Below are 17965 nucleotides of genomic sequence, written 5' to 3' on the forward strand. Positions count from 1 at the left end.
TACTTAGAAAAGTTTGGTATGATTTAATAACATTTTATTATATTACTATAGTTTCTGAACTTATATTTTAAGAAAATTATCAAGACAGATTGTTAAGAAAATAAGAAAAAAAATATATATATATAAATATATATGCCCAACGCTGTTAGGGTGAAAAATAATAATAAGAAACATTTGGTTATCTTAGTCTACCATTGTTATGTTTATCACGAAATGTCAAGAGAGGAGTAGGATACCTAGATTGCATGTTAGCCTATATTTTCTTGAGAAGAATTCTGACAATCAAATCTGGAATAAATTTAGGAGTTAAGAAGGTGGAAGAAACTTGGAAGGAGTGTTGAGATTCTATGGTAACATATATTTTTCACAGAATCCTAGAGAGTAAGTATGAAAATTTGGTGCATATCAGTCAAAGGGTTTAGAAGTGTATAGAAAACAGACAAACATTTCATTTTATATAACGTAAACATATATTCTGAACTTCATTCTGTTTTTATTTCTAATTGATTAATTTATTTGTTATTTTTGATATTTTAAATTTTATAAGATACACCTTTATGAACGTTAACATTTTTAAGAGTTGTAAATAGTACATAATTATATTTGTTGTCTATTTGACAAGAGAGATTTAATTTTATTTTGAAATGAATGACGGTGTGTAATATTGAATTACATATCATATTAATCTAGTTTTCATTATCGACAATTGTCAGAAATTAAATACTAAAATGATAACTTTAGAAATTTTAAAATTATTAAATTTTTTAAATCAGAATCCATTATAGAACGATTGGTAAGGAATATTTTCTCTAGTTGGTGTCGAGAATTTTATGTCTTTTTGTCACGAAAATATTCAGTTCAAATGAATCTTTTTATTTATGTTTTCGAAGTGGCTCATATTTTTTCTTACTTTCTTCTAATCTAACATCATTTATTGTGTTTATACTTGTATATATATTTTATCACTTATTTATGAATTTATTTTATAATTTTTATTTATATTTTTGCCATGTTTTCATATCATTTTCCAATTTAGTTGATACATGCTTTAATTTTTAAACCTCACTCTTCTAGTTACAATTTATATATAATTTTTAACACTTCTCATATTTTTAATTTGCATTTTTACAAAAATTATAAATATTATATATTTTATATCATATACAACGTTTACTAATTTACAATATATATATATAAGAACAATTATAAACAATTAAATAAGAGAACAATAACATTAAAAACAAATAAAAGTAAAACTTTTTATTGCAAAATGTAATTTCTTTATGTAATGTTAACATAAGGATAGATTTTTAAATGTTAATTCAAAGTATAGAGAAGTATATTTAAATTAAAATAAAATTTTAAGAAATCATTTTGAATAATGTATGATGTCAACTGTATGTAAATCTTATTTCTGTCTTTGTTAACATGTATTTTATTTAAATATTTTATGTAGTCTTACTTATCTCTCTCTCTCTCTATTTTGTTGCAATTCAAATTTTTATTTATGGTACCTTTTCCGATTCTGTAACTGTGTCCGGATTGTCCTATTAAGTCGGATGATGTACAGTACAATTCGTACAAATATAAGGTAAAGTTTCGATCTCGGTTAAATTTCCAAATATATCATTTTGCAATTGTGCAATTACGACAAAGAAAATGAAACTTTTCTTGAATTATTACATATTTTTAAATGCGTTTTTTATTTTGAAAACTTTTATATATTGTCATTATTCTATGTTTTCCTTTTAAGTATTTATATATATATTTATTTATTTAATATTTTATATAACGTTTAGATATATTTATGAAGTGTTTATACTTGAACACTTGTCATTTACAAATCTATTTTTTTTTTCATTTTTTTTAGTGATTCAATCGATATTTTAAAGCTGCCTTTACGTTAAAAAATTCGAATATTATATAAGCAATAAAAATATAATAAATTCATAATGATGTATATTACATGATATATAAATAACTAAATGTGACAGCGAAAAATAATAATATTTTAACGCAAAGTTAACGTCATAAATCACATTGTAGTTGCATAATTTTAAATTAATTTTTTAACATTTTCTATATAAATTTCTAATACTTTTTTAAAAATTTTATTCAACCTATTCTAAATGTAGAATGAAGAGTAAATGATAGATCTAATATGTGGTCTTGGAAAATAATAGAATATTTCTAAATTCGTCGTATCTTCTTATATAGTCTCTGAAGAAGAATATTTTAATGAGGTATATTGTAAGTATAGTTTTATTAACGGTGATAACTTAAATATGGTTTGATATACTAACGAATTTATTCTTAATAAATGCATGTCCTTACAATCTTCATTAAAATGCATTTCGGACAATATCTTATAATTATGAAAATTGCGACGAGTGCTTGTTTTTCTTAATTTTACTTCCATTTATACAACGTTATTTACTTAAGTTATTGAAAATTGTGTTTTTCATTATATTTAAAATTAATTGTCTTCGATTATTATTTCTTTTTCTTCGTGTTTTTAATTTTTTTTTCTGATTAATCTTACTAATTTGTTTTCTGTTTTCAATATTAATCGATCTTGTAATTATTTTTATTGAAAAGACATTAGGTTTCTATGAGGTGGTAAAATTTCAATCAATTTTCTATGAATAATGTAACACACCATGTTACTTACATATAAAATTTTGATGTTCGTCACAAGTTCAATTTCTTTAACAGTTTCGTGACACTAACGTCATGCCGATATATTTTTAATATAGAATATTGTTTAAGTTTATTTCCCTTTGGTGGTTTCTTCCATCACTTACAATAATCTTCAAACACAACCGGTGAATCGTGTTACAATATTTATCATATATATTATTATTTCTATCATATTACAATATATTAGTATTATTACATGTGTCTTCAATTGTCTTATTAAGTGGATTAAGTTATATATATATATATAACTTATATTTACATATCTGTTTATATATTTGTGAGTAATAACAAACGTTTACTTTAGTATATATATATTTCTAAATAGCTTGTTTACACACGTTATTGTTCATCAAATTTCTCATTTATTTTTTATTTTGCTCTTCTTTGCTCTTGGTTATTTTCTAATAAAATTAGAATAGCCTACTACATAATGATTATAGGTCTCTATTTTTAGTAACAGAAACGAAATTACTGTATATTCTTGTACTTATCCAATTTTCGATAAAGATTATTTGCTGTTTTTATACGTTATACGTTAAAGAAATATAAAATAATTATTTTTTCTCTCATGACAGAGTCATACCGATCATCTATGTAACTCCATTCTGGGGAAAATTTTTGAATTGAAATCACGTGGCTTCCGGTCTGGACAGGAAGTTCGTATTTAGTTAATCGGGCCTCCTGCCCCTAAGCTTTCCATATCTGGTCTCGATTTCCATCTATCTAACACTGTTCTCGAGATTAAAGAAGGCAGACAGGCAGACGGCAGTGGGAATTTATAGGTCTACAGTTTTTTTTTCAAATTGCAGCCCAATAAATTTAACAGTTGTTTTAATATTAAACTATTTATATACTTTGTTTCTTTAAGTATATCTTTATTAAGAAAAATTATAGCTACTATTGATACTATATTTTGAAAACAAAAGTTTACTATTACAAAAAAAAAATTGACTACTACTACTAGAAATTTCATTATTTTCCCAATGTTTCGTGAATTATGCAAGTTGATAAAACTCTATGAACGAGTAAAAGTTGACCTTCTCTAGGGAAAACGACTGACATTTAAACCAAATTAACTAATATACATTAAGCTACGGTCGGTTCAGTATGCAGATTAAAGTTAACAGATCATTTATTTCTAGATTCAAAGATTAATGAATTTGTTTGAAGAGGATGATCGTTCAGTTTTCCTTAGTAGCAAATTTTGAAAAAAATTTTATTTATATCTCCATAAAACAAAAGAATTAACTAAGCTTTCTATATTTATAAAAATGTCGTGCACGTAAGATTTTTAATTTCCAACAATACATTGACTACTATTTATAAATTAACGTTAAGGTTTATTCGACCACAAAATTGCTATTTCACCAAATGCTAGTAATAACATTAAATTCAAATAATTCGGTTAATGATAATTGTTGAAGAAAAATAATAAAAGTTCATAGAATGCACGAGAAACTTGGAAATGTAGAAAAGAAATAAGAGATGGATCTATTATATTCCTGGTTAGATATAAAAGAATGGTAATCGATTATCAATATTTCTACCATTTTTTTGGTATTTTTTTTTAGAATCTTATGAATGGAGTGGAAATCTCTTATCAGAAATTCTTGTGATCTTTATTTTGTTATAAAAGTAACAAGGAAAGAGACCCGACTGATTTCTGATGACACATTTGTGAAGTAGTTTATATGGATATCCTACTTAACTTTTTATCAGCTTTAAATTGCCCGAGAACGACGAGATAATTTTTAAACCAATATTAAAATATCTTCCTTTCCTCTGTAAGGAATGTTGAAAGAATAATACTTGAAAATAATTTCCTTCGCAGTTTATTGTACTTTTTCGCTACTACTCGAGACGTTTAACTTTCCTAACATGTCTGAATTTAATTAATTTTTTTTCTTAAGAATATATTACAAGGAAAACAGACGTAAACATAAACATTAATTAAAATAAAATAGAAGACATAAAAGCTCGGGAGTCCGTATCATTGTAATATTACTTTATGGCACCAGAGGGCAGATACGTCTCTAAGGGTGCTTATCGAAAGGAGACTTTATCAAAATCCGAAGATGATCAATACAATGTTCGTGTTCAACAATCTTCCTTACCTGACTCTAACATCTGACGGTCATTTTACCCAAACCATTCCAGTATCAACGATGCTATTGTGGTAGTTTTACCAGAACAGGAAGTTGTAGTCCTTGGTTCACTACACTACAACGTAATGTCATGGATTTGCTGAGTGCAAAAGGAAATTGAAGCTACATCTCTTCCTACTTCAATCATTCTGTACAGAAACTGGATCAACTCGAGTGTGCACGCGTTTAATTATCTATCATTCAAAGCTAAATAAAGATTTAATTATCGTAACTTCTCCAACTCGGAGATTTTTCACAGACAATTTTAAATATACGAAAAAATAAAAGTTAAAGGAGATAAGTGGAAAAGAATCACATTTTTATCATTATTTTTTTTACTTACGCCAGATATTTACTTTTTAAATATTCATCTTATAAAAAGAAATAGATGAAGTTCATCAATGTGAAAGTTAGAGAGATGACGTGTTGATATTTTCTCTTTTTTTTCGCCTAAACTAGCAAACTAATAACATATCAACGTAAAATGAGTTTTCTGAAAACAAATTTATGCTAATATTATTGCGGGTATTTACATAATTACCATCTGAAAGTTTGTTACGAGTAAGATCGTGGTAAGACTGAATGGTAATTGCAGCTATTTACACAGAGACTAATGGTTTCGTTCAAAGTCAGTATATAAGTCATAGATTCTATCCTGTAACTGCTAACTGAAGTAAAATACTTTTAATCGTATCGGTTTTTACATATAATAAAGTCAAAAACTGAATTAATATTTATCAAATTAGTCGACCATAAATGCTGATTTATAAGTTTATTTTTAAAGTTTTCCTGAAGAGTTAGATAATGATAATGCTTCACATTAAGCACATTTAAAATTAAAATACATTTTAAAATCATTTCAAAACTTTTACACTGCGAAAAAGAAAAAAATATATATGTCTCTTTACATCACAAAAAATAGAATAAGTCTATTTTTAATTTACGTTCTCGAATATTGATTTTAAACCATTCATCCAGGAATAGTCTTTTATAACAAACTTCAAAGTATCTATATATACATATATATATATAATTATACATTTTTAAAACTAAAATCATTAATTAATTCTTTAATTGAATGGGAATTTAATTTAATAAAAAATACTTGAAGAAAGTCCAAAGAGCAACATCTCTCAACAAATTCTAAATTACGCTAATTAAGAACTTCAGACATTCATAATAATCAAGTATACTTCACATTTACCAAAATTCTGTAAGAACTAAAAAGTTTTTAAATAATTTTAACCCAAGCGTAACTAATAACATTATTAAATTCATTTTAAATTGTAAAAATTCTCCGAAGTTATTTTAATATAATTTTTAATTTATTTAATTATATAATTCCATTTTTTTCTCATATAAATACGCCGAAAGAATGTTAAGAATATATTTTTTAATATTAAAAATAATATAGAACTTATCTAACTTCTGTTTTCTTTATGCTAACTTTCTGTGACCGAGTTACTTTCGTGGATACTTTAAGACATTTTATATGTATTATGAGTTAAAACTTGGGATTTTTTTTTCTGATGAACTTCTCAAGCTGTTAAAATTGGCTACTATAAAATTAAAAGGACAAATGTCTTTTTAGAATGACCAATGGTTTCTTGTTATGTACGTCTTGGGAAAATATATCTTGCCAAGTTGCCACAATTGATGTTTATTACACATTTGGAGGCAGAATACATTTATTTTTCTACATTAAGAACAATGTTATTGTAAAGAATGATCATACTACAATACTGAAAGACGATATAAGCTTTGCTAGTACTTGCCTAGAATGTATTAATTCTCGACAGTGCTATAAATATGTCAGGGAAAAATTTTATTAATTTTTCACCACGCCAGTTACATATTTTATTTAATTTTAATAATATTATTACTAATGTTATGTTATTTACTTCATTTTAGATTAATAAATTAATATATATTTTTTAATGTAATTTCTCTGTGGTCGTAAAGAATTAAAGAACGTAATTTAAATAAAACCTTTTTCTTAATAGACTTTATTTTTGTTTAAAATGACTGAAATGTTTGTTTCTGTAAGATAACAGTAATTAAAAAAAGCAAATTAAATTATTCATATCATAAGAGTAAAGAATTAAAATTAACTTTTTATTCTTAGAGTAAAAATAAGTTTTACAGTTATCTATCAATGTATTTTTTTTTCAGGAAAGACAGAGAAGTTGTGAGAGATCAGTTCTCATCCAAAATTCATTTCGGGTTAAAGATAGTAGTCGATGATTATGAGAAGAGTAAATAAGCTCGGGATGGAAGGAGGGTGAGATTATCTCAAAGAAATCGAATAGCGGACGATGCTGAGGTAAATCCCAAAGCGATAATTGTCTGTGCCTGTCTCCGTCTGTTTGTTCAGCGACCGTCGAAAGGACCAGTAATCCCAACTCTAGGAGGTTTGTCGGTTCAATGTAACCGTCCAATCCATCAAGAAACTCCCCGGCGGTCCAACTGTCCTGTCTTGTTACTATGGACCTTGTTAGCCTTTCTGTCAACCGACTTTTCCACAATTACAGCGCGTTTTCTTTTTCTCTCTATCCATACAACACTGGCAGTTTGCACTTCCCTATATATTTGTTAGGCGTTCTTCTCCAGATGAAGTTTTCTCCGCCAAGGTATGAGACACATCATCCCGAATTAACGTCAACGGCTTTGAGAGATTACTTCTTTCAATGAAATATATCGTAACAAGTAACAAGCTTGTTTTATTGGCACGTTTATATTGGCGACAGAATATAAAAAAGAAATTTTCACGCACTTTCTCATAATGAGAATCATTTTTTTTAATTATATTTCAAACTTCAAATGACATATTATATATTGGAACGTATACAATTAAACTAAAAAGGTATTTTTATAGTTTTAGTATATATAAATACATAAATAGTTCATATACTACTTAATTCTTCCCAAGATAATATGTTTGATTATGTTTTCTACTGATTAGTCTACGGCATTAATAAATATATTTATAATAGTTCAATCATAATGAATATAAATAATATAGAATACAAAATATCTTAAGCAGTAGCTGTTTAATTACTAAACTGTAAAATGGTTAAATTATTTTAATTTTATTTATAAATAATCAAGTTGTTTTAGTTAAATTAAATCCAAATAATAAATATATTAATTATTTTTCATTTTAAAAATACTAAGTAAAAAGAATTAAATATAAAATAAACTAAAAATTTAATTATTATTTTATTTAAATTAAGCTGTAAAATAAATTGTTTTATATTTAATTATTCAGTTTATTTTCATTTAATTGCTCTTATTCGGCGTTTTTAAAATGAAATGAATTGATATACTTATTATCCGGATGTATTTTAATTAGATTGTAGATGATTAATTAATGTTGTCAATGTGTATATACATTTATCTTCCTTTATCTTTTAATAAAATATTTTCAAATCACTAAATGAAAACAATAAAAAATTCATACTGTTAAATCAGTATTGATATTGTATACTTATATATTATAAACGTAAAACTGTAAGAATATAAGTATAAATATTTGTAGTGTAACATTATATCATTGGTAAAATTTATAAGTTATAAACGTATTATATTCTTCAATTTTTAATTAAGAGAATAAGTAATTAATTAATACTCAAATATTATTAATTATTTACACGTAAAATGACGAAGACTCTAGCTTTGAAAAACTGGTTTACTGTAAAGAATAAAAAAAAGAGGAAACTAGTTTAAGGGGGGATTTTCAAAAAGACTTTTATTGGTTTAAGATCTGATATCATTTTTGTCTCAGATTTAGAGATGAAGAAACTGGAGCTTGATTCTGTGATGTGCAAGATACATACAAAGAAGAGGAAACGTTCAATGAAAACTTTTATTCTCGAACTGTGGAAGACGATAAGAAGTCAGAAGATTATTTATAAAGATAAATTGAACATTAAATACAGTCCAAAGTATGGTCCTTTATACCGAATGGCAAGCGTGATAAAAGTTGGTTGCGAGAACTATGACACTCGTGGGAACAATTTGCTGTCAATAACAATGTCTCTTATTGTTTCTTCTTAGGATCTCTTTATTCTTTATGATGTCCCATTAAAATAGAAAGAAGAAGTATCATAATAGAATAATATTACTCCTACGATATACATTATAAAAGCACTATTTTAACACTATGATTAAACGTCATGAATTTTTATTGTCTTCATTTAATCATTCGAGAATTCTCTGTTAAGCGATGAAAATATTGTTTGTAATTAATTAGTGTAGAAATAAAAAGCTTTAAATAATTACTTTAACCGAGTGTATAAAACAATTTCGTATTTAATTAATCTAAAACAAACTTTGTTTCATTTCATCGAGTGTTTATAAAATGAAAAGAGTTAACTCTTTTCATTTATACGTTGTAAATTGGATATTTTGATGTATAAAAGAATAAATAAAAAAGCATCTTCTTTTCTTCATTAATCATTAATTTCGAGTGGTTTATTTTCTTAAGAATGACAACAATAAATAAATTTCTACACGAAACCAGCAATCTACTTTTACAAAGTTTCATGTTCCAAATATCAGATAAGGGAAAAAGTAAACCTATTTAAAATGAAGATTTATTAGTTTTATGTAAAAATATTACTCTTAATTCCCAAATGGAATATAATTAGATACTTCCTTCAAAAGCTAATCAAAAACATAATTGTACGGCTCTTTTTTCCTGGTTTCCATCATTTCTGGCATTTTCCTTAATCTTTTGGAAAGCTATAGTCTTTCCTCTTTTCTAATCTTTCAAACTTAACATTGTGTTTTTTAGTTGTTGAACGGTCGTAAATATGCAATAAACCACCAGTCTGCGGTTTGATGGAAGTCATTTATGATTTTAAGACCTCAAATCCGCAGCGTTTATATACTTTAACGTTCAATCTTTTTCATGTTTATCTCTTGATGAGATATTCTCATTAGACGAATGATTTCCTTATCCAGACTCTACGCTTTCTCTTCTCGTCATAAAGTCACCAATGAAGAGTTTCTAAGATAAAATTGTTTAACAACAAGGAAAATCAAGGACGAAGAAAAAGGGAAAAAAACGGGGGAGAGGAAATAACTAAGCAAATCCTTTAGCTTTTAACAATGTTCCGGCCATTCTTATTTATCCAACTAAATTAATATCATACTAAAACTTTGCTGGGTTTTATGGATTTTTATGGAAGCTTTGATTAGACTTATTTTTATGGTACCAATAAAACTGTTAATGTTTCAAGTTAGCAAATTAGAAATAACGTCCGAGGTAAGAAAGAATATTTGAATTTGCCTGTTATGTAAAACTCTGAAGTGCGAGTTTTATACTTGGTCGAAAATTTAGACTTTAAAAATTTACATTCTAAGATAAACTTCTATTAAGGAATGAAAACATTTTTCGATAATTAATAAAATAAAAATAATAGTTTATTATTTAATTTACTACACGGCACTTTTGGTAGAAATTAATTACTAATTATTCGTCAGAAGAAAAATTATCAATAATGCTAATGCATTGAATTATTATTTTAGTTGTAAATAGCTACATAATTTATCAATTTAATATATTGATAAAATGATGTATTTATTGCATAAATTCGTGGCAATTTATCTTTTATGTTGGATTTTTAGCTTCTAATATATTAAAGTCTTGTTCTAAAACTAAACGCAACAAAAATAGCATTATAGATTTTAAAATTTTGCAAACTCATATATTATTTTCTCTAATTTATCTCGTAAATTTAAAAAAAAAAGAATCGATAATGAAGAATCTCTAAAGATATTTTTCCGCTGTTTAATGTCATTTTAATGATGAAATTTTCAACATTAAAGTTTCACGAAGTAGCCTAAATCTGTTGCATATTAGCAATACGTGTTTTTATAATGTCTGTGATTATAAGAATTGACCTCTAAAATACTTATTAGCTTCTTATACTTGTTACCTCTTTCAACTCTAATCCTTTAAATGATAATTTGATGATGAGAAACAGAGATAAGTCTACGAAAAAAGGAAAAATATCCGATTAAATAAAACAAAAACTGTACATTTTGTCGTATGAGAAGCAAAAAGTGGACAATACTGAAGAGTTGAACGTAGTTAAAGAATCTTTCAGTCGCCAGTCTTTTTCTTGGGAGTTGTTTCATGACTCTACAAAAGCATAGAATACCTCCTTTGGGACCTTCAGTGACAAAAAATAGAAAGATTGTAACGTTTAAGAGACTTTGGCTACCGAGAAATAGAATTGACCATCCGGAAGAATAACTTTTGATTGGAAAGGTACTTTTCTATCAGAGCATGACATTCTTGTTGAGAATTAAACTATTTAATGTTAGAATTACAAATATATTTAAAGAAAATTGTAATATAATCTCGTCTAAAACTTATCTTTTCACTAATAAACGATGATAAATAATGTCTTTAAAAAAAAAACTTTAAATTATTTTTAAAATTTTCTATCTTAATTTAACGTCTTTTAAATATCTAAATTTAATGACTTAAAATCCCTAAAGTTAATCCTCTCAATTTTAGTTACTGAGGTTTTTACGCGTATTATTTTCTAATTTTTAAAGAGTAAATTAAATAAAACTACGGTTTAAAAATCATTTAAATCGCTACGATAATTTCTAAAAAAATAAACTAAATTAAAACTTTTAATACGTAAAAAAAAATTCTTGTTAAAAATCTTAATCAGATTTCTAACAAGATTTACTTCTGTGATTTTACCATAATAACTCAATGCCATAAACAGTAAATAATTAAAGAGGAAAATTGTTTTAAAACTTTAATAATGACACATTAAATTTTCTTCTTACTTAAACGAATAAAATTATAGTAATTCTGAAAATTAAAAATTAAAAAAAAAAAAAAAAATTATGGAAGATGAAATTTAAGTTGTGACGGTCGGAAGTGGAAGGCTGACGTCACTGGAAAAGAGGAAGTCATCTATCAGGATGACGTCACACGCTGTCAATCGAAGAAGACGCGATAGCAACCGGAAATTGGAGAGAGTCATTAAGTTAATTTCTTTCGGTCCCCCCTTTTTCTTCTTCCCTCCGACGGTTACCTCTCTATCTATCGGAAGTGCTATTTAATTTGCACTGACGTGACGTCATTTCAACGATGGCAGAGGGAATTCTGATCGCAATTAATTGAAGTGAGAAAATTTCTCAAGTCGAAAATTAAAGAAAGTTTTGTCAGCTCAGCCTTAGTTTAAATATAGAACATTTTTAATTTATATCCAGTTATCTCTTTTATTCTCTCTAAACGTTTTAATAAAAATTTTCTTTTAAGAAATTCTTTCGATTCTTCTTTATAACTTATCGAATGAAATGTTACCTTTGAACAGCTTCTTCTTCTTCTTTTTTTTTAAATAAAGTTTATTTCCTGTCCTTGAATACTTCTTTCTATATTAATGCTGAAGCATGAAAGTTTGAGATGAAAATTTAAGAAATTATTTAATTATAATCTCTAAAATTTGCATGATTTCCTGATTAATTAAAAAATTTCATTCTTTTAATGTAACAGTATGTCTCTTACCATCTTAGAGGCTCTTGAGAAATATTATTCGTGAGATCTTTTATTATAAAGAGATTTAAGTTTACGAGTTTATTTTTGTTTTAATTGACTTTCTTTTTATTTCTTTTATTCTTTAAATGTTTTTATCTAATAATTTTTAATTTCTCGCTGTTTCTTGGCTTCTTTTTTCCCCTCTTATGTAAAGATAAGCCAAGTTATAACAGGCCTGTTTTTCAAATATATAACATTTTGGAAGGATTAAAGTCTACATTTTCGTGTGATATAAACTAGCAATTAATTATAATTGCTAGTTTATATTTATCTACAGTGAAATTCACGAATTTTATGCTGTCATTTTGTTTTTTTTTTTTACTCATTTCGATTTCTTTTCTAGATACGAATCAAGTGACATTCGATAAATGTAGATGTATCTGTTTCAAACTTTAATTTTTCTTTCAGTTTTACTTCGTTATTTCTCTGTTGTGTTTTATTTTGTTACATCTGGCAATGACTTTCGACATTGTTTAATTTAAAATATTAAATTTTAATGAAAAACATCTGCTTAAAAATCCATTTTTCTGTAGAAAAATTATATATTTCTAAGATATTTTTCTTTGATAAATGTTTCGAGAAACTAACTTCATCAATCGTTACCAGCGAAAAACATCACTACTGTACCAATTCGAGATTAAAAACCGTTTCGTCGAATTTCCTCTTTAGATTTTTGTTAAGTTTATAATTTTCTCGACATTTTATTTCTATATTGATAATACACACGGTCTATATAATTATTTTCCTGCATTTACAATGATTTTTAATAGCTTACATGATGCGGGTTATAATAGAAAATGCCATTTTAAAACTAAATTATGTTACAATTTTGGCAAATATTTTCACGTTCTTGTTACGATATAAATAAAGGTATTTATTATTATTTTTTATTTTGTTAAAGTTGTCTTTGTTTTTCTTCTTATTTTCGTTATATTTATTTTCTTACATTTTTTTTTCTTCCTTGCTGTAGCAAACAATTAATGGATGAAAGGGGAAGTGAAATGCCATGAGAGTTAATAAAAACTTAATCTTTATAGAACACTAGTTCTAAATTACAACAATAATTGTTAATAGTTATTTACGCTCGAATTGTTAAAGTCTTAAACTTTGTTCTTATATATTTATTCGCAACAATTTAGCAAAAAAATTTTAATGAGGATAAAATAATCATTCCTAATTTTTTTTTAATTTAAAAGTAAAGTTATATACGATGAATAAGAAGTTCGTAACAAGTCACTCCACTTAATACCGGGAAGACTTCAGTTTTTTAATGTTTAACACCATTTTAAAGTTAATTATTTTGTTTTTCATACTTAATATAAAGAATAAAAAAGATATTGTATTTTTTACATTTATAATAAGCTTTAAATTATCATTATTTTCCATAAAATTGTTCATTTAGAAAAGTGATTTAACACGAAAAACAGCAAGAATTGCAAAGTAGGAGTCGCGTGCTATCTTTGGTAGCTTCGTATTTTTTTTTTCATGTGATAAATTCAGCTCATGGTCTAACATTTCATGTCGAAATAAGTTTAAAAATCTTTCGCTGGGATAGTCAAAGAGATTAAGAATGGACATAAACAACATCTGTTTACCTCACTTTTGGATGGCCATAATAGTAGAAGAGTTGCCTTGGGAAGGGTGACAGCTGGTCCGAGACCGCGTGAGATCTTGTTACTTCTTTCACACAATCGGTACGGTTATTTTCAACACGATCCATCATACTTAATGATGCATGTAAAGTAGTTGGATATCTTATCCTTACTTCAATAGCATCTTTAGGATGTCAAACGATGTTGAGTATCTCGATGGAATCTCTCAACAAGTCTCATCTTCGACACGCTTTTTGCTTACTCTCTTATATTTAGAAATGCAGACTCAGATAACAAAATAATTATCCGGATAATACCGTTTTTATCAAAATTACTATTATATTACAACATTATTTTTTAAAGTTATATTATAGAAGATTAACCGATGAAAGGATGGAATTTAAATGATGAAAATTAGGATTACATTTTGTGGGATTGTAAAATAACTAAGATTAAATTACAGAATACATTTTTATTTAGATTTAATTTAGTTTATACTATTATTTTTATTATTATTATCATCATCATCATCATTATCATCATATGCTGAAATTTAATCTATTTAAAATTTAATTTACATTTTAGAAACATTAATTATAAAGATTCTGTTTACGACACACGAAAGTGTAACTGTAACTGATAATTAAAAGAGTATAATTGGTTATTTATAATAAGAAATTTAATATTAGAAAGTTTTACTTGAAAATTATTTTATAATTATAAAGTTTCGAATAGATCTTATTTTGCTAACAGAAAAGATTTTAAAAGTGACTTAATGCAAGCTGAGATTTTAAAATTACATTTTTTTTTATAGCAACACGCTTTTAATTTTTTTTTTAAGTTATAAAATTTTTTCAAATAAGTATATAAAGTAACTACGTCAGAGTGATTCAATTTTTTAAATAGTAGAGAGGGGAAAAAATAATCACCTAATGCGCCCGTTGTAACAGAACCGCGCAATCAATTTATAAGTTATCATCCAAATCCGCAGAATATTTGTATTCGTAGTTTCGGCAATAAACTTCAAATATTTGACAGCTGTCGTCTATGACGCAAAGGGACACGAGAACTATCAGTTACACACTAAGCCAGAGTCAGTATAAGATTGTATCCCAATGTACCGAAAAATTGCCCCACTGGCTTGGGCATTCGATAATTTAGGAAAGCTATTGTCGATAAAATAGGAAATAGTTGTAACGACTACACAACAGATGGTTTCGATTACAAAATTGCTATTGGATGTTCCCCCTCCACCCCTATTTGACCATTTTTTCCAGAAATGAAATACTCTAACCGATCATCAATCTGAAAGAGAAATTTGAACCAAAATGTTTTCAGTCGACTGATGCGAATATTTTTCCATTTAAAAAGTTTTTATGTATTACTCTATCGAAGCTTATTTTTAAATTAATATAGACTTGTGTTTATATATATATATATATCCTATCAATTCTTCGATTGTAATTTTTACCGGTTATTTCTTTCACTAACCTGTCAATATTTCTTGCTGTCGTCATCTAAAACTCTTTCTTCTTATATTTATATATTATTTATTTAAAAAAAAGTTATACGATTTTTGTTAAATATTTAATAAATTTTATGCACGATATTAATGATCATAATCGTTAATTAAAGCGAATTTTAATTTATTTTAATAGTTTTCTAGTCTATAGAGATGTTTCGTCTTAAATTACCATTTTTCACATTTTTAAATTTATAATTATATTTGAGGGAATAAAAAATATTTTTTAATAAAACATTTTAAGATATTTGATCTGAAAATTTGATTTTAAAGAAGTGATTTATAATTACAAAGAATAACTTTAAAAAAATTGATGAAAATTTGATTAAAAATTAGCATTAAAAATGTGATAATTATTTTTTTAATTTTGAAATTCGTTTCGTAAGATTTAAAAGAAACGTATTTCTTATCGGTGAAACGTATCGAGTTGGCAGAGAAACGGATGTTAAGGGATAAACGGGAGCAAACCAATGCAAATCACAGTCTATAATGAAGATTTGTTAAGTTCACTCCATCACATCTGCATCTTTGCCAAAGCTGAATTATTCCGGAAGAAGTTCCTTCCAAATGTTTTTATTTTCTAAATATTCGGATTTAGAAGGAATTAGAAATGGTTTCATTAATGAATGTACTTTAAGCAGTTTAGCATTGGTTAAAAATAAAACAAATTTGATTAATAAAAATTTCTAGTATTAAATTTTCACTTCAATTAATTAATATTTTGGAAAATTGTAGAAGTTTATTTTCAAATTTTTCAAATAATTATTCTTTAAACTTTAATGTAAACAAAATTGTCGACGATACGCTTTAAAAAAAAAAATCTTTAAAGTATTAAAGATTATTTTAAAATTTCTGCACATTAATTATATTTTAATAATAAATTTATCTTTAGCAATTAATTGGATAATTTAAATTAATTTAATATTTTAATCACTTTTACATGTAATATTACTTTTACATTACAAGCCGATTTCTGTAAATAACATGTACGTACAGGTACTGTACATTAGACGTGTATATTTTTATGTTTTCTGTTATTTTCTTATCGAAACTTTTCTAAATATCAACACAGAGTTCAATTTTCGATCCTATTCACTTATATAAATGTACCTTATACTTTAGACACATTATCTCTTGTAGACCTATGGATTTTATCATAATTTCATCTGCATACGAAGTACATTAAGCATCATTTCAGATGATAAATAGTAAGCTACTACTCATTATACTACATTAAATATTTATCACTGGATAAAACTATTCATTAAAAAAAGGGGGAGAATACGTCCTGTTTCATCCAGTCCATTTTATCAGTTCAGTTCTTAATTAATTTTCTAAACATCCTTGAATTCACATCAATTCAATTTTATCGAATAAACTGTCCATCAAATTTAACTAGAATTTTTTACCTCTTTCTTTATAGAATTCTTTTTTATATATATATTTATATATTGAATAGAAGTAGATAAAAGAAAGCAATTTTTAATTATAATTACTTAAAAATTGTTTCGTTTTTTAAGCATTTAAACCTTAAATTAACTTTAAAACTTATTAAATGACTTCTTAAACACGAAAATAACATTTTAAACATATTATAAAATTCTTTATTTTAGACAAATTAATGATAATTTTATTGGAGGAAAAAACTGGAAGAAATGCTTCGTATACATTTAATTCAGAAATTAATTGTTCGGGAGATAAATATTAGACATATTTATTTATATAAAAACTAAAGAATGTGGAGAAAAATAAAAATAGGAAAGTAAAGGAAGGCGTTGGAAGTAATATTTCATTCAGACCAGCGAAACTGTCTTTCGCCATCACAGGATAGTCACTGTTAGGACATCCTTTCGCCATTAATCTGTGTTACCTCGGAAACGAAATACTGTAACAATTTTTCTTCTTCTCGCATTTTTCTTTTTTTTCGCATTCAGAACAAACACGAATAATTCTTAAATGGTAGTGTTATATAGATTAATATATTAGCTATAAATTCAAATAGATTAATATTAGAAAAGATTTGCGGTTATCCATCAAAACTGACAAAATGATTATACTCTAATTGCTTTAATGTAATACAAAGATGATTTATAATGAACAAACATGTTTAGATAAAATTTTTATCGCATTCCTTTAAATAAATACAGTAACGCTAGTGATTAGGAAAATCTTCATCACATCATCTTTCATTTCTTACGTTTAATAATAATTTATACGGTATATATTTATATAACTGATGATAAAATTTATATTTGAGTAAGTTTACGCTAATTTTTTTTTTAAATTTAACATAATAAAAGTATTTTTTAAAAAAATACTTGCAGCTTTATCATCTTTCTAGCAGGAAAAATTGGTTCAATTATAATATATGAGCTATTGTTTTACTTAGTTCACTTACATTGAAAATAAATTATACGTCTGTCATTAATAATTAAGGTTA

At 25.8% G+C, this 17965-nt stretch overlaps 1 long non-coding RNA gene across 1 annotated transcript; it reads left to right on the plus strand.

The window, feature by feature from the left end:
• Positions 1 to 213: 213 nt before the first annotated feature.
• Positions 214 to 9129, plus strand: LOC136975186 (uncharacterized). The gene is made up of 3 exons (XR_010880763.1): positions 214 to 381; positions 7017 to 7167; positions 8629 to 9129. It is a non-coding gene; the product is annotated as an uncharacterized lncRNA (long non-coding RNA).
• Positions 9130 to 17965: the final 8836 nt, after the last annotated feature.

This window comes from Centruroides vittatus, unplaced genomic scaffold (assembly GCF_030686945.1).
Source record: "Centruroides vittatus isolate TY-2023 unplaced genomic scaffold, ASM3068694v2 contig_364, whole genome shotgun sequence".
Classification (NCBI taxonomy): Eukaryota; Metazoa; Arthropoda; class Arachnida; order Scorpiones; family Buthidae; genus Centruroides; species Centruroides vittatus.